This window comes from Ranitomeya variabilis, chromosome 4, assembly GCF_051348905.1.
Source record: "Ranitomeya variabilis isolate aRanVar5 chromosome 4, aRanVar5.hap1, whole genome shotgun sequence".
Taxonomy (NCBI): Eukaryota; Metazoa; Chordata; class Amphibia; order Anura; family Dendrobatidae; genus Ranitomeya; species Ranitomeya variabilis.
In genome coordinates, this window is record NC_135235.1 from 721,633,728 (window position 1) to 721,660,047 (window position 26,320).

General features: G+C 45.1%; 1 protein-coding gene and 1 pseudogene across 2 annotated transcripts in view; both read left to right on the top strand.

The window, feature by feature from the left end:
- Window positions 1-26,320, top strand: part of LOC143766678 (uncharacterized) — a 164,028-nt pseudogene that overhangs the window by 117,652 nt on the left and 20,056 nt on the right. The window lies entirely within an intron of this gene.
- LOC143766647 (uncharacterized) overlaps window positions 1-26,320 on the top strand; it is a 371,066-nt gene that overhangs the window by 116,240 nt on the left and 228,506 nt on the right. The window lies entirely within an intron of this gene.

Genomic DNA, 26,320 nt, shown 5'->3' on the forward strand with positions numbered 1-26,320 from the left:
GTCAAATTCCCCACTTCGCATGTTTGGTGTCTGGTGCACAGCCAATAAGCATGCATGCGATTGTCTGCCAGGCATTGTAATGCCGTAGCCATCTCAGCAGTGGCATTACTGTTATTGGTGATCGGCTGGCCAGATTATATAATCAGGGGTTATAAAAGAACAGGTGTCGCCACGCTCAGCGCACTGATGCCAGTGCATAGTTCAGGGACAGTTCTTATTGGAGAAAGAGAGTGGTTGTACAGGCCTGTGTGTATGTACAGTATAATGAATCAGAGTCATGTAGTGTTGTTACTGGTGCTGAAGCTGAACCATCATATTAACAGTCCTTGTGCTTTGTTGTTTGTATCAGATACATTCTGCATTTAGCCTAGTGAGGGACAGTTGCATGAGCAGGAGGATTGGATGAATACAGGCACTTAGTGCTTTGCAGTCCGTTGCTAAATATATAGCAGGGACGGTTGACCACATTCTTTTTTTAAGGGGGTGAAATAATAGACTAGTGTTATCCTTAAAGTATTACGTGCTTTGTGGGGCATTTTGGTGGTATATAACACTCCAAATAAGCTTTGAGAAATGTTTTCTGGATTGAATTTGTCATCCATACACTTTTACCTGCTTTGTGTTACATTATGGTGTTATAAATAAAAAAAAAAAAAAGTGGCATTTGCAGGTGGCCAATTTTTTTTATTTTTAAATAAAAAATAAACTTGGTTTCCAGATACCTAGTAGTGATGAGAGAATATACTCATTACTCGAGATTTCCCGAGCACGCTCGGGTGTCCTCCGTGTATTTTTTAGTGCTTGTAGATTTTATTTTTATTGCCGCAGCTGAATGATTTACATCTGTTAGCCAGCATAAGTACATGTGGGGGTTGCTAGGGAATCTCCACATGTAATCAAGCTGGCTAACAGATGTAAATCATTCAGCTCCAGCAATAAAAACTAAATCTCCGAGCACTAAAAAATACTCGGAGGACACCTGAGCGTGCTCGGGAAATCTCGCGTAACGAGTATACTCGCTCATCACTAATACCTAGCAATTAGAAAATTTGTAGGTGTAAGGGACAGGGAAGTGGAGGTGCTAATGATGGTGCATGTAGAGGACATGGGACAGATGTGACTACGCATGTTGCTTAAGTACAAGAACCGCGCCCATCCACATCACATAGTTTCCTTTCCCACTTTGCAGGAAGGTAAGCTGCAGCACTTCTGAAGACAGAGCAGTGCGAACAGGTGGTTGATTGGATAGCAGATAATGCTTCTAGCATGCTGATCCTCCTTCCATTTTGAGTCTCAGGAGATTAGTGGTCCCACACTAGGACATTCTGAGAAGCCCTTTACAACATAATTTCTTGATTGTGGCCTCTCAACCTGCATATTCCAAGAGGGACAAGAGGACATTCTGATTAATGATGCATAAAACTTAGAGCACCCACATTTTGTCTAAAGAGGAAGATGATGAGGCAGAGCTGTCTTCAAGTCAGGTTGTTGTTAAGTCACCAAGCCAGGCGGACCAAGATGCAGCTGTTAAAGATGAAGCGGTGGATGAAGAAGTCAGTGACTCAAGATGGCATGCAGAGTGAGGCCAGAAGCGCTGAGGGTGATAGATCGACCACACTGAAACAGGTAGAAAGAGGCAGTGGGGTGACCAGAAGAAGAAGACATGCAACTGTTTTGTAGAGTACTGGCACTCGTGAATTTCTCCATCAAAGAGTTAGGAGTTCCCCAGACTGGGACTTTTTTAAAGAAAGTTCTGAGACCTAACCACTAAGAATCTAACCACCATTAGCATGATCAAGCGCATGTCGTCTAAGCACCTAATGCCTGGCTCTGTGGTGTAAGCGGTTGACACCACTGCCTCTTCTCCTGTGCTATGTGCTTCCCAATCCCCTGTTTATGACACTGATGCAGATGCCTCCCGGCCTGCACCTGTCCTTGCACATTATGATTCTCCATCATTAGGCAATTCCAAATCGTCCCAGCACAGCGTTCAGCCAGATTTGCCAGAGCCTCTGATCAAGGTACGCTGCGTCAGTGCCCATTTCTGCATATCTGCTACAGCTGCTGCCACTCTGGCAGAGCTGCAGCAGCGCATGCAAGTATCAGCTCACCAACTGGTATACGACGTGACCACACACTAAAACTCCACGCAGCATATACTGGTAAGTATTTGTGAGAGGCAGAGGCCAGTTGTACAATACCCGCTCCAACACTCCCTTGGGTACTGTGCCTAAATCGTGGGCATGGATGTCTGTCATTTGTGTGATTCTCCAAGACTGAGGAGTCCACAAAGATAGTGAGAGGCAATGATGCCATAGTCTGTGCAAAGATCCTACTTCTGTGCCTACTTAAACAGTCACTGAAAATTAAACATGAAGCTATGCATGTGTACCAGGTGGAGATAGAGGAAGATATGAGACAGGGAAATACTACCTAGCCCACTCTCATTTCATCTGCTCGGCCCAGATTCTTTGACAATGAAGAGGAGGAACAGGATCTGGTTGCTAGCACAACATAGGCTAGTTACCCACACAAGATTTGTCCTGTCTCTCCTATGTGGATAGGCTGAGGAGGAGATGGAGAGTAGTCATCATGGTAGAGACAGGGAAGTGTTGGCTGTAGGGAGTTTGGCACATATGACCGATTTTATGTAGCGCTGCGTTTCCTTTGACCCTAGCGTTATATTTACCTTGGCCAAATAAGAGTACTGGTTGTTCTCTCTGCTACACCCACGTTTCAAGTAGAACTTTGCATCTCTCCTTTCTGAGGTGGAGAGGTCTTCTAAAATGCTGCTATACCAGAAGACCATTGTGGAAAATATGTTGAAAAAATCCCCATCAAACAACGCTAGCAGCAGGGGGCAAGCTTCCTTACCCAACCAAGGAAGAGAGGCGAGCGAGGCACACAGCAGAGGCAGGGGTACACTATCAAAGGCCTGGTCCAATTTCATTACACCATCCTAGCATCCAGGGCCTGATGACCAGGTATTTTTCACAAGGAGGGAAACGTTTTTAAAGATCGTCTAGCAGTACCTAGCTGACCAAACCAGCGTACTCCCTGATTCCTCTGTGACTTGCAACTATTGGGCCTCAAAGCTGGACACATGGCATGAGCTCTCCCTCTATACCTTGGAGGTATTGTGCAGCCCTGCCACTTGGGTCTTGTCTGAGAGGGTCTTAGTGCTGCCTGTAAGGGTCATAACAGACAGGAGCTTTTGCTTTTCAACAGAGAATTCTGACAGGCTCACTCTCAAAAATGAACAAAGCCTGGCTTAGCCCCCATTTTTCCACACTACCAGATGACAGCAGCACATAAAGTGTTTTTAATGTTCAATATTTGAATGAAGCCCTCCAGTTGTTGCCTTCAAGGGTATATGATTGTTCCTCCTTGTAAGTTTTTTTGTGACTTTGCACTTTGTGCAAAGCTTTTAGGAGTGTAGCATTGCATACATTTTACCAGGAGGCATTGACTGTTATATATATGTAGACTTTTGAATTTATATATTTTTCTGGTTGGTCAAGAAAACACAGATTTTTGTTCATATAAACCTGTAATATTGACTTGTAAGTTGACATTTGATGTAACATTGTGCTGTTATCCTGGATGACTAGAGATACAGAATAATTGAATAATGATTTTTGCTGATATGTTGATCACTCATTGTTCAGGCCAGCTAGCTTGTTGGCTTACAAAACAGAGGATGAAAAATCATGCAAATGGATTAAATAATCAAATAATGCGAGTTGATCTAATTGCCATTCTTCCCCTTTACTTCTGGATGCTGGCTTGGAGGACACTTGTAAACTATAAAAAGAGGATATCATGCGCTTCTGTAACATATACCTCCATATATAGATTTACCTCCAAAGAACCTTGAGACTCTATAAGACAGCATGGCTCCAACACGAGGGACACAGATTTGTCATTCTGCAGGATGCCAGTTTAGGGGTCCATGGCCCCGGCTGAAAAAAAAAAGTAGTGTAGCTTACATATTACTAGTCAAACTTAATCTGAGAGGTGCCATACCCCTATCAAAGTGTATTGAAAAGTGTGTGTTCTGCCTCGTCCCTCTCCAAACACACTCCCCCTTCCCTCTCAGACCATCTGTTCCCTGTATTTTATATGACCTTGATATCTCATATCTCTCCCTATATTTTGAGTTTGATATACCCATCAGATGATTTATTTGTCATTCTTATTTGATAGGGTGTTTCTCACTGATTGGGCATATTGTTTATATGGCCTATAAACCTATTATTTAGCTCTTCCAAATCACCTTGACAAGTGTGTGTTTTGCACGTTTGTAAAAAAGGAGAGACACAATATTGTAAAAGTTTTAAAAGATTTTATGGTTCTGAAAATAATTACATCTCAGAATGATTCAGTTACAGATTTTATGTAGACATAAGACAATCCAATAATATAAAAAAGCATTACAACTGCAATTAATATATATCATTACAATTCTAACAGAATAATATAGAGCATTATAATCCAGCTAAATCATTTATCCTACACATCAGCTACATCGTGAGCCACATTGATTTTGAGCATCGGAAGACACCTTTTTTAGGTGGGGAGTGTAAAGACTGAATCACACGGTACGGTGTGGATACTGTTTGGGATGTAGATACAGCAATAGCTTCATTGATGGAGATTTTGAATCCATCTAAAAGCTGTCTAGTAGCGGATTACCCACAACTCTACGGAATATTCAACTCGGCCATTTCCTTTATAAATGATTCCCAACTCTGAGGTAGATTCCTGCAGGACAGGGCACCGCTCTGTGTTGTACTGCGTACCAACTCCAGCATGTTAGATCCTGCTATTACAGATCCTTTGAAAATAAATCTGCTTTTATCCTTCCATGCTGTAAAAGTCTTATTCTGCAGTAACCTGTTTATTAAAAGTTCATCCTTCTTTTTATATCACTGGTTTACATGGCTGACCATTCCAGTGACCTCTTGATTTTTATCAGGGTCTGAATTTGGCAGTAGTTGTTGATCAGATTCAGGAGCTGACGAGATGTAAAGTTGCTGGTTCTTTTGCATTGTGTTTAGCATGAACCAAGGATCTCTGTAGGATGGCATTATACGTCTTAATTTTCACGTCATCAGGTGGATCGCCCCCACGTAAGGGCAATGGGGTACTCGGTACCGGGTCCTCCGGTTCGGGGGATGTCACGGTGGCTAACCCGGTCCGTGGCCCTCAGGGGTGTCCAGTAAAAGATTTTATATATGGGCAAGGTGCAGTAAAGTACGAGGAGACAGGTTTGCAGTCTTTTACCTTGTTTACTGAAGACTTCAGATGGTTTCCTCAGCCCGGAGGGCCAGATGACAGGGCAGGCAGAGTCCGGTCGGTCTGAAGGCAATTCCAGAGTCCCCTTATCCAGGTGGAAATCAGTAGCCTTCCTCTAGCGCCTGTGTGTTGTAGTACCTCCCTGCTGAGCTTCTCGGTAAGGTCCTCACAACTGTTGTAGATGTTCTAGGTGTTATGTCTTCCTCTCTGTCCCCCAGATGGTATGGATAGGAGAAACCCATATGACCGATGGCCTGAGGCTTTTTACAGGGACCCTAGAGATGCCCCGGCCCCCACAGTTGCCACCGTGCTGCCTGGGTATATGGTCGGGCAGCCAACGTGGAATTAACATCCTGCCAGTCTCTGAAGCAAGGCTTGGAGACGATTGCTTCCTCAGTATCCTGGCTACCGGCTCCTGCGCCTCAGAAAGGAGCAGCTTGTTCCTGGCTGATCTCCCTCTGATATTACTCTCCTGTGCTCTGCTTTCCTGCACACTCTCTGCAATAGGCCCACTTTTTAGTGTCTCTTCCCAGGAGTTGCAGCACTTCATGCCAGCAGAGCTCCTCTCCCTCTGTCTTCCTGACAGGAACTGATCTCTGAACCCCTTTTTCCTCCAGATCAGGATGTTAAATAGGGGAGTTCACCCTAAACAGGCTTAGTGCTCCCCCTTCTGGTCTGGAGTGTGAACATGTTGCATGTGTGTAATACCTGAATGTGGTTGTCTGTAATAATTATAGGGGATAATTCAGGAGACTCTTTGCGTGGAACAAAACAACAGGACACAGTTTTATAAGTGGTAAAGTTTATATTATCACGCGGTGATTCAAGCAGGTGCAGAGAGAAACTCAAGTCCACAACACTTGGTGCAAATAATAAACGCAGCTTAGCAGTCAATAGGAAACTTCAGAGGTAGATGCAAACAAACCGAAAGTCTATGAAGCACAGTTATTCTTGAGGAAACTTGACACGAATAGATCCTTGACTTAGTGCAGACACAGATAGATATGCTATTGGGCAGTTCAAATCATATCTTAGCTCCACCAGGGAGGCCTGGTTAATAGTCTCAGGTTTTGCAGAGCAGAAACAGCTTACATGTCCAGCAAATGCAGATGGAAGTAACACGAGCAGCAGATGAAGGAGGATTACTGAACACTGGTGTATGCAGCAGGAACTCAGCGCAGAGTGGCAGGATCTCCAACACAAGTTCACAGGAGCAGGTGCAGGCGCAGGTGCAAGGCCAGGGAGTAATCAGGAGCTGGGTGCAAAGCAGAATAATCTAGCACAGACTGAAGGCTGGGGTGGAATTTTATAGCAGGAAGACAAGTGCACATGAGACCAAAGACGCCATGTTGGAAAATGGCAGTAATGCACAAAAGGTAAAAAATGTTCAGAGTCCTGACATTACTCCCTCCTTAGAAGCGGCCTCAGGACGATCCTGGACCTGGTTTTCCAGGGAATCTCTGATGAAAACAAGAAATCTTCTGTTGGGCATTGATGTTTTCCACAGGTTCCCAAGAGTCTTCCTCAGGGGGATATCCCTGCCATCTTATCAGATATTGGAGCCGATTCCTGCGAATCCTGGAATCAATAATTTCCTCCACCACGAATTGTTCTTGCCCATCAATCACCACAGGCTGCGGAGGTGGCACAACACGTCCCTGGAAGGTATTAGGAGATACAGGCTTTAGTAAAGATACATGAAAAACTGGGTGTACCTTCATTGTCCTAGGTAGCTTCAGCCGGCAGGCCACAGAGCTCACAATACCGTTGATCTTGAAAGGGCCAATGAATTTCTGTCCAAGCTTTTGTGAAGGAACATTTAACTTCAGATTCTTAGTTGCTAACCACACGCAATCTCCTACCTTGAACATGGGTGCAGGTTTACAGAATCTTTCAGCCGATCTCTTATAACGTTCTTGAGCCGTGGTCAGGGATTCCTTCAGAACCTCCAGATTTTGTCTCATCGCAGTCAGCCTTTCCTCCACTGCTGGAACCGGAGAATTAATTGGAGACCTAGGTAAAATACACGGATGATAACCCAGATTGGCAAAGAAAGGTGTAAATTTAGTGGAGGCGCTCTGAGAATTATTATTTGAAAATTTGGCTAACGGCAACAACTCCAACCAATCATCCTGGAGATGGCTGACATAGCATCTTAGATATTGTTCCAGCGTCTGGTTGGTACACTCAGTCTGACCATTTGTCTGAGGATGGTAAGCAGAAGAGAGACAGACATTAATATTGAGTGCAGAGCAAAACCCCTTCCAGAATCTTGAAGTGAACTGTACTCCACGGTCAGAGATGATCTCATCCGGCACCCCATGCAACCGAAAGACATTCTGCATAACCAAGTTCACTGTATCTTTAGCAGAGGGGAGGCCGGTGCACGGAACAAAATGAGCAGCCTTAGTCAGGCGATCAACTACCACCATGATTGTATTCATGCCCCCCGATGTAGGCAGCTCCACAATAAAGTCCATTGATATAGACCCTCAAGGGCGGGATGGAACAGGTAATGGTTGTAGAAGACCCGTAGGTGCCACATGAGGAGTCTTGTAATGGGCACATACCTCGCAAGAGAGAACATAGTCCTTGGTATCCTTCAGGCAAGTTGGCCACCAGAAGAATCGGCTCAGGAACTCTTGTGTCTTCTGTACCCCCCTGTGACCAGCCAACTTGGAGTCATGTACCAACTTGAGGATCTGCAGACGGACGACCTCCGGGACGTAGATATGTCGATCTCTGAACCACATGCCACCCTTAAAGATAACATTAATATCCACAGGTGGGTTGGTCAGAAATACATCACCTTGATAGGCCTCCCTGCACTCCTTCCACAAGTCCTGATCGTGGATAACTCCGATGAAATTGGCATCAGATAGAATGGTCTTGGACGGGGCTCCAGGTACGGAATCCGCAGCAGGGATTCGGGATAAAGCATCAGCCTTCCCATTAAGAGAACCTGGACGGTAAGAGATAACAAAGTTAAATTGATTTAAGAATAAGATCCAATGAGCCTGACGAGGAGAAAGACATCTAGCGGATCTAAGGAACTCTAGATTGCGATGGTCAGTTAGCACTATGATCTGTTGTGCAGCTCCTTGCAGATCATGCCTCCGTTCTTTGAAAGCCGCAATAATAGCCAGCAATTCCTTGTCTCCCACATCGTAATTCTTCTCTGCTGAGGCTAGTCTATGGGAAAAGAAAGCACAAGGATGTAGCAGACCCTTCTCTCCAGTTCTTTGGGAGAGAATAGCCCCCAAAGCATTATCAGAAGCATCCACCTCCACAATGAAAGAAAGTGTTGGATCTGGGTGTATCAACAGCGGTGCTGATGTGAAACAGATCTTCAGCTGATCGAAAGCTTCTTGAGCCTGTGATGACCACTTAAAGGCTTTTCCTTCTTTGTCAAGGAAGTAATGGGACGGACAATATCAGAAAAATTTCGAATGAAGGGTCTGTAGAAATTTGCAAAACCAATAAAACGTTGGACCTCCTTAACGTTCTTGGGTACCGGCCAGTCAAGGATAGCCTGAATCTTACTAGATTCCATGTTCAGCCCCTGGGGAGAGATGATATAACCCAAGAACTGTATCTCAGAACGATGGAACTCGCATTTCTCCGGCTTGATATACAGTTGGTTCTCTTTCAGACGTCTTAAAACAGTTTTGACATGTTCTTCATGTTCCTGTAGAGAGTCAGAAAAGATTAGTATATCGTCCAAATAGATCACCACAAACTGGTCCAACAAATCTCTGAAGATGTCATTAACAAGGTGTTGAAATGCTGCAGGGGCGTTACAAAGCCCAAAGGGCATCACAAGAGATTCAAAGTGTCCATACTGGCATCTGAATGCTGTCTTCCATTCATCCCCTGGACGAATACGCACCAAATTATAAGCCCCATGAAGATCCAGCTTAGAGAACACCTTAGCATGGCAGACTCTTTCCAGTAATTCGGGAATCAGAGGCAAAGGGTAGCGGTTTCGTACGGTTACCTTATTGAGTTCCCGATAGTCAACAGAGGGTCTCAGGGTCCCATCCTTCTTCTTTACAAAAAAAATGGGTGCCCCTGCTGGTGAGGAAGAAGGACGTATGAAGCCTTTGGCCAGATTTTCATCAATATACTCATTTAAGGCTTGAAGCTCAGGTGCCGCCAAAGGGTATACGTGACCAAAAGGAATATCTGACCCAGGAAACAACTCAATGGAACAGTCATAATGCCTGTGTGGAGGAAGTTGATCTGCATTCTTCTTGTCACAGAGGTCAGAGAACTCTTTATATGCTGGAGGTAAAGAAGATACCTGTACATGTGGTTCCGTAGCCGTGGACTCAGGGACAGCTTCTGTTAACGCTGAGTTGCTTCTTGTTGGAAAGATAATCTCCTTTGTCTCCCAGTTGATAATTGGGTTCTGAGAACGCAACCAAGGAATGCCTAAAATCACAGGAAAATGAGGAGAAGAAATTAGCAAGAAAGAAAGTTGCTCCTGATGATTAGGCTCCAACAAAATTTCAAGGGGTACGGTCTCCTGATCCACAGGCCCAGAGATTAAAGGTGACCCATCCACTGTTTCCATGGTAATTGGAGAGGCTCTTTGCTGAATTTTCATACCATGTTCTTTGGCAAATGCGATATCCATGAAATTGCCACCTGCACCAGAGTCAATCATAGCTGCACTGGAAATCCACTGTCCTGAACACAGGATCTTAATAGGGAGAGAACAGTGAGAGTTCTTTTCCTTCAGCTCCTTGGGGGGTGAAGTCATAGAAAGTGAATGGAATACAGCATTTAAGGCTACATTCAGAGATGTCAGATTCATCATCACAGTTGTCATACTCCCCTATTGCTGCTAGCACCTTGTTAGGCCGTCTAGGACACTTAGGACAATTGATCAAGAAGTGGTCAGACTGGCCGCAGTAGAAACATAGACTTTCACGAAGGCGATGCTCCCGGCGCTCATTGATCTCGCGTCTCTGAACGGAATCAATTTGCATGGGCACCTCCTCCACTTCCAGAGATGTTTTACCTGCGGGCTCTTTGGAAGGAAGGGAAAAGTTAGAAATACGGTTATATGCAGCAAATTTCTCCTGCCTACGCTCAGTAAGGCGAATGTCTATGCGCACAGAATGCTGTATAAATGTCTCTAGTTCTTGTGGTGACTCTGAGCAAGCTAGTTCATCTTTTATAATACTAGACAGAACCCTTTTAAAAATAGGCAATTGTGCATAACTGTCCCAATTGGTATCTACCGCCAATCTCCTGAATTCAGTGGCATACTCAATAACAGAACGTTTAGCCTGGCGTAAAGACAACAAAGCAGATTCAGCGGTTGCACGGCGATTAGGGTCATCAAACATTAATGCCATAGCGGCCAAGAAATCATCCAAGTCATTTAACCGTGGGTCACGAGACTCAATCATCGGATTCGCCCAGGCAAGCGCTCGTGAGGTCAGTAGCATTATTACACACAATACTTTGGATCTATCAGTAGGAAAACGGTCAGCATGCACATCAAAATATAGCATACATTGATTCACAAAGCCACGAAATTTGTTGCGATCACCATTAAATCTGAATGGGGACAACTTAGGTGGGCTAGCTGGTGGCAGTTGCCCAGAGGGTAAAGTCACTTGTGCAGCTATTTGCGTGCTTATGTCCTGAAAAGCCCGTCCATACTGGGACTCTATGCCAGCAAGTTTGTTTTCCTGGGCTGCCATGCGATTGCTTAAGTCCTGCAAAATTTGTCCAAACACTTGTTGATTGTGTTCAAAGCTTCCAAACTTCTTTTGCAGACCTTCCACATCTTTCTGCAGTTATCTAATTATGGAAAACACCTGCTCTAATCTGCTCTCTGCAGTCATTGTTCCAGCAGTCTCCGTTTTTTTTTTTATGGCTAGATTATCCTGTAATAATTATAGGGGATAAATCTGGAGACTCTTTGCGTGGAACAAGACAACAGGACACAGTTTTATAAGTGGTAAAGTCTATATTATCACACGGTGATTCAAGCAGATGCAGAGAGAAACTCAAGTCCACAACACTTGGTGCAAATAATAAACGCAGCTTAGCAGTCAATAGGAAACTTCAGAGGTAGATGCAAACAAACCGAAAGTCTATGAAGCAGTTATTCTTGAATCTTGAGGAAACTTGACACAAATAGATCCTTGACTTAGTCCAGACACAGATCGATATGCTATTAGGCAGTTCAAATCATATCTTAGCTCAACCAGGGAGGCCTGGTTAATAGTCTCAGGTTTTGCAGAGCAGAAACAGCTTACATGTCCATCAAATGCAGATGGAAGTAACATGAGCAGCAGATGAAGGAGGATTACTGAACACTGGTGTATGCAGCAGGAACTCAGCGCAGAGTGGCAGGATCTCCAACACAGGTTCACAGGAGCAGGTGCAGGTGCAAGGCCAGGGAGTAATCAGGAGCTGGATGCAAAGCAGAGTAATCTAGCACAGACTGAAGGCTGGGGTGGAGTTTTATAGCAGGAAGACAAGTGCACATGAGACAAAAGACGCCATGTTGGAAAAGGGCAGTAATGCACAAAAGGTAAAAAATGTTCAGAGTCCTGACATTGTCTTTCATTGCCTTCAGACATGACATCACTTCTCCCCTGAAAGGATAATGACATCACTGCGACGACCAGGACACTGGTGCGCCGCACTCCCCCCCTGTTAAATCCAGTAGTACGGGATTGGGAACAGAAGAACAACAATACATGTTAGCAAAAGACATACAATTTTGAAATGCTATGAACAACTTGTGCAAAAGTAGTGCTTCCCTTTATGGGAGGTGAGGACACTTGAACGTTGCAAAAGTCTTGGTCATGCACAGTTCATGACTCCCAGTTCAGTGAGTGCAAACTTGAAACAGCAAGGATCCCGGGTAAACAAAGGGATCCCTTTTAAAAGTATAATGAAAGTTTTTGCGTAATTCACTGTCCATTACTCCATTGTCCATTTTAAACCTGTAACAAAAATATATATACAGACATTTTCAAACAAACGGCAGCGACCATTAATATTTCCAAGTTTTGTAGCGAATTGGGGTTTGATTTTTGATGTTATGTGTAATCGTCCACAGTACAGGGTTTGCTAGTGACCTAACAGGGTCTGCTGTGCTTGCTATCGCTGGTGTAGTGCACTGTCTTTTGGCTACACTTCTAGTGAGTCTAGGTAGCACTGGTATGCTGGAGTTCTCAGGACCGCTTCTACTAACTGTAGGCATGGCAGATTCACCGATAGCAGAGGGTGGACTTGCCGATTCAACTGTTGGCATGGCGTTGGAGTCTGCTGTTGTTGAGTTACGGCTGGGATCGCATCGGCTGTTGGAATCTGTTGGTGCAGAGTCTCTTTTGGCTCAAGATGATCTGGCATCACATTTGGTTACGGCGTTTTCAGCTGAGGAAACATCAAAACAGGTACCACAATGGCCTGATTTATTTGAGTCCAAGACTGGGGAAAGTCTCCAAGAACAGTGTGTATCACCTTCTCCTCTTCCACGAGTGGAGATGTTCCTGGATCTGTTTCTCTAGCTCTCAACTTGTCAGGGCATATTTTGAGGTGGTCTCTGGATATTGCTATCGAAACTTCTCCTCCATCTTTGCTGATGATGAGACAGACCTTTGTATTGTCAAAGTTGGATGGAAGGATGGTATATGGTTCTGCTTCCCATTGGTCGTCAAGTTTGTGTAGTCTCCTTTTCCGTTTAAGTACTTGTTCACCTGGTGACAAGGGAATTGCAGGAGTATGCTGGTTGTAGTCCCTTTCTTGTTTTTGTCTGGCTTGGGCTAGACTTCTTTCCACGCATTCCTGTACTTTGCGATACCTTTGCTGTCTTTCTGTATCCCAATCTGCATCTGGCGAGGTATTTTCTGGGGTTAGGACTCCCATGTCTAGATCAACAGGTAACTTACTGGATCTTCGTCTCATCAGGTATGCTGGGGTACAGTTGGTGGAATTCACTGGGATGTGGTTGTACATGTCTATCAAGTCGGGCAACTTTGCTGGCCATAAGTTCCGTTCCTCCACAGGCAAGGTCTTCAGTAAGTCGATTACCACTTGGTTCATCTTTTCGCACATCCCGTTGGTTTGTGGGTGATACGGTGTCGTTCTGATCTTTTTACACCCGTATAAATTGCAGAATTCCTGGAACACTTCCGCTTCAAAGGCTGGTCCTTGATCAGTCAGTACCTTGTCCGGGTACCCGTGTGGTCTACAGAAGTACTGCTGGAAGGCTTTGGCTGCTGTCCTTGCTGTAGGATCTTTGACAGGCACAACTACCAGAAATCTAGAGTAGTGGTCCACGATGGTTAGGGCTGTAAGGATTCCGGACTTCCCTTGTTCCTGTTTGCCCTGATCCAAGATGGAGTCTTGGATCTCACCCTGTCATGGAACTTCCTGTCTGTCCTGATTATTTAAGTCCGAGTCATGTGGTGTTCTGTGCTTGAGTATTTTGTGCTGCTGGCTCCTGAGCTTCTGCCTGTGGTCTGGGGAACTCCCTGCTTCAGCTGCTCACTACTCGGCAGTCTGCCTCACCCCTTTGAGCTGCATCTCGCCTCTGGAACTGCTGCGACTGGCAGCACACCTGTGGAAGGATTTGTTTGCTAAGCTTTTCCCAGTGTTGTGCCTCTTTGCACAACCACACCAGGTGAGCAAGATTCCAGTGTTGCTTTTCTCACCAAGAGAGTTTTGTACTTATCTACTACGCTTAGATAGCGCTCTCCCTCTTTTTCCCTTCATCTTCTTTCACCAGGACTTCATGCTCAATGCACCACCTGCATATTATTGAACTTCCACAAACAAGTGCTGTGCGCACATAGGATCAAGTTTTGCTGGACTTCCTCGTTTTAGTACTGTGTGCATTTCTACTTCACTTCTGCTGGATTCCCAAGTTTAAGTACTGTGTGCATTTCCACTGATAACGTACTGGACTTCCTTGTCAAGTGTCTTGTTTGCCCTCTCGTCATATCCTTGCTGGACTGGTTCATATTAGCGGTCGCGTCCCGCAATCCACTGTGCTGTGATTTACTATATTGTGCTGAGCATCTCGTTACAATTGCAGGAATATCTGTGTTAGTTCTGTTTGCTTTCTTGTTTACCATATTGTGCTGAGCACCTCGTTACAATTGCAGGAATATCTGTGTTAGTTCTGTTTGCATTTCTGTTTTGTTTAAATATATCTTTTACTGCAGCTTTGCTCTCAGACTGGTTTTATCCCACGCTATCAGATTCCTTAGTACCTATATATTGTTACAAGGGCATAGACATAGCTTGACTGGCTTGGTGTTAGCTTCACATGATCTAGCGCAACCAGTTCGAGCGGTCGTTTGGTGATGATGGGCTGTAGAGGAGCCCTTTGGCTGTCACGGTCCTTCCTGCGTAGGCTACATGGGCCACACTCTCGGCACCACTTTTTGATGGCTTTCTTCATGCCAACCCAGTAGAACCTTCCACGAAGTAGACTCTCCAACTTCCTCCATCCAAAGTGTCCTGCTCCATCGTGGTACGTTTCCAGAACCATTGGCGCATCTTGCTTTGGGACTACTATCTCCATACCAACTCATGGGTGCATGGGTCGATGCTTCTTCGGCACAGCTTACCATCGTAGATAAACAGTTTGCCTCTCTCCTTCCACAGTTGCGTCCCTTGTGGATTATCCAGGCCAGGGTGTGAACCTGCCTGCAACAGGAGCTCTTTCACCCGACGGACCACAGGGTCACTGTCTTGGGTCTCTGCCCATCCATGGTGGGGCTCATACTCATGAACCACCCTTAAGCCCCTTGTTTTTGGTGTGATGGGGTAGAGTCAGTGCCCATGTGTAATTTCTGACACCAATCTTCCATTTGTCCTGCAGAACCATTGTCCTCCGCCTGGTTGGACGGGACCAAGGGTTTTGTTGCCTGTATCACATTATTATCAACAGCAAACAATTTGGCAAGTGTGGCATATTTGGTTAGGTGGACCTCTTCTCCACAGTTAAGGACACGTACTGTTATGATCTGGTGGCCTAAGAGCGGCATGAGACGTACTCTGGAGAATGTGGTAACTGTACTAACCGCAGACCCTGGACTTAACACCGCAACTAGAAGTAGCCGTGGGATGTACCTACCAATCCTAGACACCTCGTCACAGCCGGAGGACTAATTAACCCTATAGATAGAAAAGAGAAAACTATCTTGCCTCTGAGAAAATTCCCAAAGGATAGGCAGCCTCCCACAAATATTGACTGTGAGAGGAGAGGAAGGAACATACATACACAGGCTGAAAACAGAATTTAGCAAAGGAGGCCAATCTAGCGAGATAGAAAAGATAGGACAGAGAACTATGCGGTCAGTAATAAAAATACTAAGAAATGTCCACCACAGATAATACAAAAAAACCTCCAAATCTAACTAAAGACTTGGAGGGTAAATCTGCCTCTCCAGAGATTCCAGCTCGGCTGCATAAATCCTTACACAGATTAAGCTGGACAAGAAAAAACATGCAAAGCACTGAACAATGAGGCCCACAACATGTGGGCAGAAAAACAAGCAGAACTTATCTTGAAGAAATGAACTGCAAGCAGGGGCGACCAGGAAGGAATGTGAATCCTCCAGAAACAATGAACAACTGGCACTCACCAAAGGGTGAGGCCAGACTAAATAGCCCCGTCTGAAGTGGACGCACCTGATGACTGCTGTGAAGGACAAACAGCAGCACTACCACTTATAACCACCGGAGGGAGCCCAAGAGCAGAACCCACAACAGAATTCACAACAACGTACTGGCACCCTCCCCTTGCGAACTTCAACCACCCCTCTGGCTGTCAGGAGGGTGGGCCTACTATCTGAATACCAGGTTCTACCAGGGCTTGATAGTCTTTACCTCTGAGGCCTATTGCTGCCCGACACCATATTAACATTTCACTTCTGGGAGGTATTGCAATGGGGATTGAATCACTCACTGTGATACGGCCAATTTCTCCACCAGTCAGTTCTACCTGCTGTCTCTGCATCAGAGCTCGGATTTCTTTCTCCAGGGCACGTTGTTCACTGTAACCAGCTGTTTCTGCCACCTGCTGTAACAAGACAATAACCTCTGCAAGACAATTTTCTATGACATTAGTACCAATGGTCATCATGGGGATACATTCACGTCGGTCAATATCAACAATTACAATTCCTTGGGCCTTCAATTCTACCCACCCCACTTTAATGGTGACCTCTTTGTACCCCACTTGTGGCAATGGCTGACCGTTACTGGCTACTATGGTGAAATCATCATCAGGGCCACGAGTAATGTCGGTGTCTTCCCAATAACGGTTATAAAGGATGTAAGGCATAGTTGTCACCTGAGAACCGGTGTCCAACAGAGCGTTCATGGGGATACCGTCGATCACAATGGGGAGAACAGGTCGTCCTCCAATGTACTTGGCTCTTCAGTTTTGTGGGCCTGGTCGTCCTACTCCTGGGGGTTGGCCCTCTGCCCCAGGGGTTACTCGTTTAAATGACAGTACCTTGCAATGTGGCCTGCCTGGTTGCAGCGGCGGCAGATGGGTCATCCGTCCTGATGAAAGCGATCGTCGTCTCTACCTCTGGTCGGGGGAATCCTCCTATGTCATCGCCAGGGAACATCCTCCGGTCTGGAAGCCAGCTTGATCTTCTCCTTGGGGGCCTCCTGTAGGGACTGCACGGTCCGAGCTAAGGCAGCAACGCTCTTGGTCAGCTCCTGCATCTGGAGGCGTAGTCCTGCAGGGGAATTGTCTTCCAGGATCTGGGCATTGGCCTCAGCAGAAACTTGAGTATCTGGCGCCACCTCCTGGTGGTACGTGAGGGCTTGATGCCTAGGAAGTACTGCACGGCTGGGCTGTCACTCCTGTAACACTTGGATGGCCTTGTATTTAAATTGCGCAAAGGTCAGGTCAGGATTCTGCATGGCCAGGAGGTGCAGTTGGGCCCTTTTTATTGCACAGGAGCCCCTCGATGAACCGCTCCCTTAAGAGTTTATCTTCATCTTGCATGCTGTTTGGATCAACCTGCTTGATTGCCCGCAGTGCCTCCTGGAGATTAAGGGCATAGTCCTGTAAGCTATCCTGCGGCCTCTGCTTGCACCCATAGAACGTCAATTTAATTTCTGTAGCGGTGCGGGTGTCAAAGGTGCTTTTAAGCTTTGCAAAGACCTGCTGCGCAGTTCTTTTATCCGCAGCGGTCAAGGACTTCACTTCTCTCAGAGCCGCTCCAAACAGTTGGCCCGTTACCATGTGAACTTTCTGAGGCTCTGTCAGGGGATAAAACTCAAGCAGGCTGCAGATCCCTTCTTTAAAGTCAGTTAATGTATGCGATTCTCCAGAGTATCGCGGGAGCCAGGCTGCTCCAGGTATGTATGGCATGGAGAAGGGCATTATGACCGCTGTAACCGTGGCAGTGTCCGGCTGGCTGATGGAAGCGGCAAGCTCTGCGGGACCCGGCGGCAGTACAAGGCTGTGCCTATTGCGGGGCCTGGAGGCGCTTCTAAGTCTGCGGCTGCAACTGCCGCTACTTCCCTTCCCGGATCGGACATGGCCGTTCCTCCCCTCTGCTAACCTGGTGGAAGTCGGGGCTCCTCTCCGGAATCGGCACTTTGCAGCGTCTCTTCTGGCGGCACGCTCCACTTCCGGCTTTCCAGGCAGCAGCCCGGCACCCATCTAATTGCTTCGCGCTTTTTTCGGCTGGCTCCGCCCACGAAGGTTTGGCTCCTCCCCTCGCGCTCCACACGGCGCGGCAATGGCGGATTTTGGCGGCAAATTGCAACACACATTCTTTAAGCAAATCACAGTTAAAATACAGTTCTGGCACAGTTCTTAGGTGCACATGACCTGATTTTCAGGCATGAGTAGATCCTGTTCGTGATGCCAAAATGGATCGCCCCCACGTAAGGACAATGGGGTACTCGGTACCGGGTACTCCGGTTCGGGGGATGTCACGGTGGCTGACCCGGTCCGTGGCCCTCAGGGGTGTCCAGTAAAAGATTTTATATATGGGCAAGGTGCAGTAAAGAACGAGGAGACAAGTTTGCAGTCTTTTACCTTGTTTACTGAAGACTTCAGATGGTTTCCTCAGCCCGGAGGGCCAGATGACAGGGCAGGCAGAGTCCGGTCAGTCTGAAGGCAATTCCAGAGTCTCCTTATCCAGGTGGAAATCATTAGCCTTCCTCTAGTGCCTGTGTGTTGTAGTACCTCCCTGCTGAGCTTCTTGGTAAGGTCCTCACAACTGTTGTAGATGTTCTAGGTGTTATGTCTTCCTTTCTGTCCCCCAGATGGTATGGATAGGACAAACCCGTATGACTCATGGCCTGAGGCTTTTTACAGGGACCCTAGAGATGCCCCGGCCCCCACAGTTGCCACCGTGCTTCCTGGGTATATCAGTTGGCTACAGGCTCTACGCTAGGGATGGGCTGCACCTCAATGGGGAAGGTGCAGCTGTGCTGGGGGAGAAAATGGTTAGAAGGTTGGAGGAGTGTTTAAACTAGGGAATGGGGGGGAGGGTATTCATTTTGTAGGTGGGGAAGATAGTGCAGATAGAGACCTGGGTACAAATAAGGAAGTTGGGGGTGGCGGAGGCATGGGGGGTGGGGTTAGAACAGTTAGTAATTTAAGAAAGAATAGAGGTACAGAGAGGAACATCAAGTGCATGTATACTAATGCTAGAAGCCTCGCCAACAAAATGGACGAATTAGAACTAATGTTGTTGGAACATAATTATTACATGGTGGGGATATCTGAAACATGGCTGGATGAGAGCCATGACTGGGCTGTTAACTTGCAGGGCTATAGCCTTTTCAGAAATGACCGTACAGATAAGCGAGGGGGTGGGGTGTGTCTGTTTGTAAAATGGACCTTAAAACCCATCCTGCGTGATAATATAGGTGAATCTAATGAAAATGTAGAGTCCCTGTGGGTGGAGATAAGGGGAGGGGGAAAAAATAATAAATTACTGATAGGGGTTTGTTATAAATCTCCAAAAATAATGGAAGCAATGGAGAATATCCTTGTAAAGCAAATAGATGAAGCTGCGACTCAAGGAGAAGTCATTATTATGGGGGACTTCAACTACCCTGAAATAGATTGGGGAACAGAAACCTGCAGTTCCAGTAAAGGTAATCGGTTTTTGACAACTATGAGAGACAATTACCTTTCACAACTGGTTCAGGACCCAACAAGAAGGGGGGCACTGCTAGACCTAATATTAACCAACAGGCCAGACCACATATCAAATATAAGGGTTGGGGGTCACTTGGGGAATAGTGATCACAAAATAATAAGTTTTCATGTCTCCTTTAATAAGATGTGTAGTAGAGGGGTGACAAGGACCCTAAACTTCAGGAGGGCAAATTTCCAACGGATGAGAGAGGATCTTGGTGCAATTAACTGGGACGATATCCTGAGACATAAAAGTACACAAAGAAAATGGGAGACATTTATTAGCATCCTGGATAGGACCTGTACGCAGTATATACCGTATGGGAATAAACATACTAGAAATAAGAGGAAACCAATATGGCTAAATAAAGCTGTAAGGGGCGCAATAAGTGACAAAAAGAAAGCATTTAGAGAATTAAAGGAAGTAGGTAGTGAGGAGGCATTAAATAAATACAAAAAATTAAATAAATTATGTAAAAAGCAAATCAAGGCAGCGAAGATTGAGACAGAGAGACTCATTGCCAGAGAGAGCAAAAATAACCCCAAAATATTCTTTAACTACATAAATAGTAAGAAACTAAAAAATGATAGTGTTGGCCCCCTTAAAAATAGTCTGGGTGAAATGGTGGATGAGGATGAGGAAAAAGCAAATATGCTAAATGACTTTTTTTCATCAGTATTTACAAAAGAAAATCCCATGGCAGCCAATATGACTAGTGATAATAATTCCCAATTTAATGTTACCTGCTTAACCCAGCAGGAAGTACGGCGGCGTCTAAAAATCACAAAAATTGACAAATCTCCGGGCCCGGATGGGATACACCCCCGAGTACTGCAGGAATTAAGTACAGTCATTGATAGACCATTATTTTTAATCTTTAAAGAGTCCATAATAACAGGGTCTGTACCACAGGACTGGCGTATAGCAAATGTGCTGCCAATATTCAAAAAGGGGACAAAAACTGAACTCGGAAATTATAGGCCAGTAAGTTTAGCCTCTACTGTGGGTAAAATCCTGGAGGGCATTCTAAGGGATACTATACTGGAGTATCTGAAGAGGAATAACCTCATGACCCAGTATCAGCACGGGTTTACTAGGGACCGTTCATGTCAGACTAATTTGATCAGCTTCTATGAAGAGGTAAGTTCCGGACTGGACCAAGGGAACCCAGTAGATGTAGTGTATATGGACTTTTCAAAAGCTTTTGATACGGTGCCACACAAAAGGTTGATACATAAAATGAGAATAATGGGGATAGGGGAAAATATGTGCAAGTGGGTTGAGAGTTGGCTCAGGGATGGGAAACAAAGGGTGGTTATTAATGGAGCACACTCGGACTGGGTCACGGTTAGTAGTGGGGTACCACAGGGGTCAGTATTGGGCCCTCTTCTTTTTAACATATTTATTAATGACCTTGTAGGGGGCATTCAGAGTACAATTTCAATATTTGCAGATGACACTAAACTCTGCAGGGTAATCAATACAGAGGAGGACAATTTTATATTACAGGATGATTTATGTAAACTAGAAGCTTGGGCTGATAAATGGCAAATGAGCTTTAATGGGGATAAATGTAAGGTCATGCACTTGAGTAGAAGTAATAAGATGTATAACTATGTGCTTAATTCTAAAACTCTGGGCAAAACCGTCAATGAAAAAGACCTGGGTGTATGGGTGGATGACAAACTCATATTCAGTGGCCAGTGTCAGGCAGCTGCTACAAAGGCAAATAAAATAATGGGATGCATTAAAAGAGGCATAGATGCTCATGAGGAGAACATAATTTTACCTCTATACAAGTCACTAGTGCGACCACACTTAGAATACTGTGTACAGTTCTGGTCTCCGGTGTATAAGAAAGACATAGCTGAACTGGAGCGGGTGCAGAGAAGAACGACCAAGGTCATTAGAGGACTGGGGGGTCTGCAATACCAAGATAGGTTATTACACTTGGGGCTATTTAGTTTGGAAAAACGAAGACTAAGGGGTGATCTTATGTTAATGTATAAATATATGAGGGGACAGTACAAAGACCTTTCTGCTGATCTTTTTAATCATAGACCGGTGACAGGGACAAGGGGACATCCTCTACGTCTGGAGGAAAGAAGGTTTAAGCATAATAACAGACGCGGATTCTTTACTGTAACAGCAGTGAGACTATGGAACTCTCTGCCGTATGATGTTGTAATGAGTGACTCATTGCTTCAACTTAAGAGGGGACTGGATACCTTTCTGGAAAAGTATAATATTACAGGGTATATATATTAGATTCCTTGATAAGGCGTTGATCCAGGGAACTAGTCTGATTGCCGTATATGGGGTCGGGAAGGAATTTTTTTCCCCATGATGGAGCTTACTCTTACCACATGGGGTTTTTTTGCCTTCCCCTGGATCAACATGTTAGGGCATGCTAGGCTATGGGTTGAACTAGATGGACTTAAAGTCTTCCTTCAACCTTAATAACTATGTAATTACTCACCTTGGTCCAGTCTATAGCTTACCTCTTCATGAAAACTGAGTAGATTGGTTTGACAGGAGCGAATCCTCATAAACCCATGCTGATATGGAGTTAAACAGTTATTCTCATTGAGATAATCCAGAATAACATCCCTCAGAAACCCTTCAAATATTTTATCAACAGTAGAGGTTAGACTTCCTGGCCTATAATTTCCAGGTTCACCTTTAGAGCCATTTTTGAATAATAGTACCACATTTGCTATGCGCCAGTCCTGTTGAACAGACCCCGTAGCTATAGAGTTCCTAAATATAAGAAATAATGGTTTGTCTATTACATTACTTAGTTCTCTTAGTGCTCATGGGTGTATGCCATCCGGACCCGGAGATTTATCTATTTTAATCTTATTTAGCCGGTTTCGCACCTCTTCTTGGGTTAGATTGGTGACCCTTAATATAGGGCTTCCTTGTCTCTCGGCATTTCACCTAGCATTTTATTTTCCACTGTTAATACCGTGGAGAAGAAGGTGTTTAATATATTAGCTTTTTCCTCATCATCTACAACCAGTCTTTCCTCACAATTTTTCACCGCGCGTACAGAAGGGGGCGGAGCTTTGGGCGAAGCGAGTTTTCCGCTCCTTCCAAAGTGCTGGCAATCCGGACAGTGGACACATATCCTTACTCTCCTTAGCAATGTGCTTCTCCGCTTCCTTTTTTGCAGCTTTAATTAGTTTTTTAGGTAAAGTATTTTTCTCCATATAGTTTTTTAGAGCTTCATTGGTGCCATCCTGCTTTAGTAGTTTAAATGCTTTCTTTTTTACTGTTTATTGCCCCTCTTACCTCTTTGTTAAGCTACATTGGGTCTTTCCTATTTCTTGTCCTTTTATTCCCACAAGGTATAAACCGCTTACAGTGCCTATTTAGGATGTTCTTAAACATTTCCCATTTATTATCTGTATTCATATTTCTGAGGACATTGTCCCAGTCACCCAGATTAAAGGCATCTCTAAGGCTAATTTCACACTAGCGTTTATCTGGGCTGCGGAGCGATGCGGACTTCCTCCATGAAGCCCCGCCCACTGCCACGCCTCTTTGTTCAGTTCCACCTACGGCAGCATGCGGCTTGCTCACTCTATCTTTATCATTGGGTACGCACGCCGGATCCGCCACATGCGTCGTTTCGACGGTGCGGCATCTGCACGAAAATGCCACATGTTGCGTTTGGCGCAGGTTGTCGCACCGCCAAAACGACGCATGCGGCGGCATCCGCATACAGCGGCATGGCCTGCGTACCCAATGTTAAAGATAGGGTGCGCACGCCGCATACAGCCGTAGTCGGAGCTGAACGAAGATGCGCAGCAGTGGGCGGGACTTCACAGAGGATGTCCGTATCCCTCCACAGCCCGGATAAACGCTCGTGTGAAACTAGCCTAAGCTGGTCAAACTTTGCCTTCGGAAAGTTCAGTGTTTTTGTGACTCCCTGAAAAGTCCCCCTAGCGAAAGACAAGTGAAACTGTACAATATTGTGGTCGCTATTTCCTAGATGCCTGACGACCTGCAGATTTGTTATTTTGTCAGGTCTATTAGATAGTATTAGGTCTAAAAGTGCTGCTCCTCTGGTTGGATTCTGCACCAATTGTGAAAGATAATTTTTCTTGGTTATTAGCAGAAATCTGTTACCTTTATGGGTTTCGCAGGTCTGTTTCCCAGTTAATATCCGGGTAGTTAAAGTCCCCCATAACAAGGACCTCATTATGGGTTGCAGCTTCATCTATCTGCCTTAGTAGTAGCCTTTCCATGATTTCTGTTATACTTCGGGGGTTTGTAACAGACCCCAATGAGAATTTTGTTACTATTTTTCCCTCCATGTATTTTGACCCTATGGACTCGACATCCTCATTCCCTTCACTAATATCCTCCCTTAAAGTGGACTTTAGACAAGACTTTACATAAAGACAAACCCCTCCTCCTCTCCGATTTTTTACGAACCTTTCTAAACAGACTGTAACCCTGTACGTTAATTGCCCAGTCATAACTTTCATCTAACCATGTCTCGGTTATTCCCACTATGTCATAGTTACCTGTAGATATTTCTGCTTCTAGTTCTTCCATCTTGTTTGTCAGACTTCTGGCGTTTGCGAGCATGCATTTTAGAGGATTTTGTTTTGTTCCAATCTCTTCCCTGTGGATTGTTTTAGAATTGCCTTACCTCCCTTTTGAGTAAGTTGTCTTGGGTCTTCTTTGCTGCACCTCCTGTCCTTCATCAGTATTATTTCTGGCTTCATGTTCGTGTCTATCTTTTTTCTTCCCGTCCCCTCTTCTTCTTGTTTAACTCCCTCCTGATGAGTGTAGCGAGTCTTCTGGCGAATGTGTGTTTCCCAGGTGGGTTGAGGTGTAGTCTGTCTCTGGCGAAGAGTCTGTCGTACAGGTAATTCACTCCGTGGTCCAGAAAATCCTTGTTGTCTGCACCATCGTCTTAGCCAATTGTCCACATCAAGGATCCTGTTCCATCTCCTGGTGCCATGCCAGTCTACTGGAAGGATAGAAGAAATTCTACCTGTGCATCCAGTTCCTTTACTTTCTTCTCTAGCTCTTGAAAGTCCTTGCAGATTGTCGGTAGGTCCTTCCTTGCCTTGTCATTGGTGCCATCATGTATCAGAAGAAATGGGTGGATGTCCTTGGAACTAATGAGGTTTGGTATCCTATCAGTCAAATCCTTGATCTTTGCCCCTGTGAGGCAGCATACTTCTCTTGCGGTTATGTCCGGTCTGTAGATGGCTGTTTCTGTGCCTCTCAGTAGTGAGTCTTCCACAACTACCACGCTTCTTGGTTGTACTTTTTGTTGTCACTTATGGGTGTTGTTGTGTGCCCTTTTCTTCTTTGCTTGCTGTAGTACCTCATCCTTAGGTGTGCCATTTTCGTCCTCCACAAGGCCTTGGTATCGGTTTCTCAGTTGTGTGGTTGGTGATGTCTCCACAGTCTTTCTTCTTTTGGTCACATGCTTCCACTCTTCTGCTTTTGGAGGTTCTCTGACACTTTCTTCACCTTCTGTGACCAGTAGAGATGCTTCTGTTCTGTCTAGGAAGTCTTCATTTTCTTTGAGTTTCAATGTTGCAATTCTTTCTTCCAGACCCCTCACCTTTTCTTCTGAAAGGGCCAGTAGTCTATACTTCTGACAGTGAAGTTGGATTCATCTACTGGTCAATCTGTGAACATGTAGCACATATTGCAGCTCACCATGTAGGTGGTCTGCCATGTTGCTCCTGGATCCTGCTGACTTGCTATGTGTTTACCTTCTTGTGTAATCTGCTGTGTTTTTTATTTCTTGTGTAATCTTCTCAATCAGCCAAGCTTTCTTGCAATAATGTCCTAGAGGCAAAAATTTCTCAAGCTTCCATTCCTCATTTGGCGATGCTTTCCGAGCAGTTGGTCCCAGCTGTACCCAACAATCTTCTTGCCTGAGGGAGACTCTTCGCTTTTCCCAGAAGGCAATTGGAACATGCAAATTGTCCTCCTCAAGCCTCAGTTTTCTAGACTACCATTGTCAGAAAAATTTAAGGATATTAACATGGGTAGTTGAGTCCAATGAAGTGGAGGCCTGATGGTCTCGGAGGCCTACTGCTACAGGCAACATGCATGAAGGAGACCCAACCAGGACTGTTTACATTTCCAAAAATTATTGGCAGACACAACACAAATGGTATCAATTTCACCACAGTAGAAATAGTATAATAGGGACTGACTTAGAGTGCAGTTACGTGACATTAATGCATCATGCTAAAAAATGCATTATCATCTAGTCTGTACAGTCTACAATTGGGGTGCAAAAGTCCTTGGAGATCCATGACTTGTTCATCTTGATGAATGTTAGGTGGTCTACACTTTCAGGGGACTGCCGGCTGCATTTATCCGTCACGTTCTGAGAGAACGCTGGCTGCCGGGCACGGTAAATCCTCCAAGGCGTGTGAGGCGAGCTCAGGCCACTCATCAATTTTTGAAGACCAAAATGTGAAAGGGTCCAAACCCTCCCTGGTGATATTGATATTTAGTTCTAGATACTCCTGCACCATCCTCTCTATTCGTTCACCACGTGTAAGACTTGGACTCTGTTGCACGAGTTGGTCTAAAAAAAGTCTCAATGGACTCACAGAAATTGCTTCTTCCACTTCCACCGCTGCTGCTGCTAATGTTTTGGTGTTGACTAATTGACGTGCCGTAGGTTGGAAGTCTACAGTTGCAATGCGAACTTTGTGCTTCATTGCTGTCTTGGGGAAAAGCTCTCTTAAGCTTGTGTAGAAGCATGTTTTGATACTCCAGCATTTGTGGGTCCCTTTCTAGGGCAGGAATCCTCTTTCAAAATTTGGTTTTATAATGTGGATCTAATAAAGTGTAAACCCAGTAGT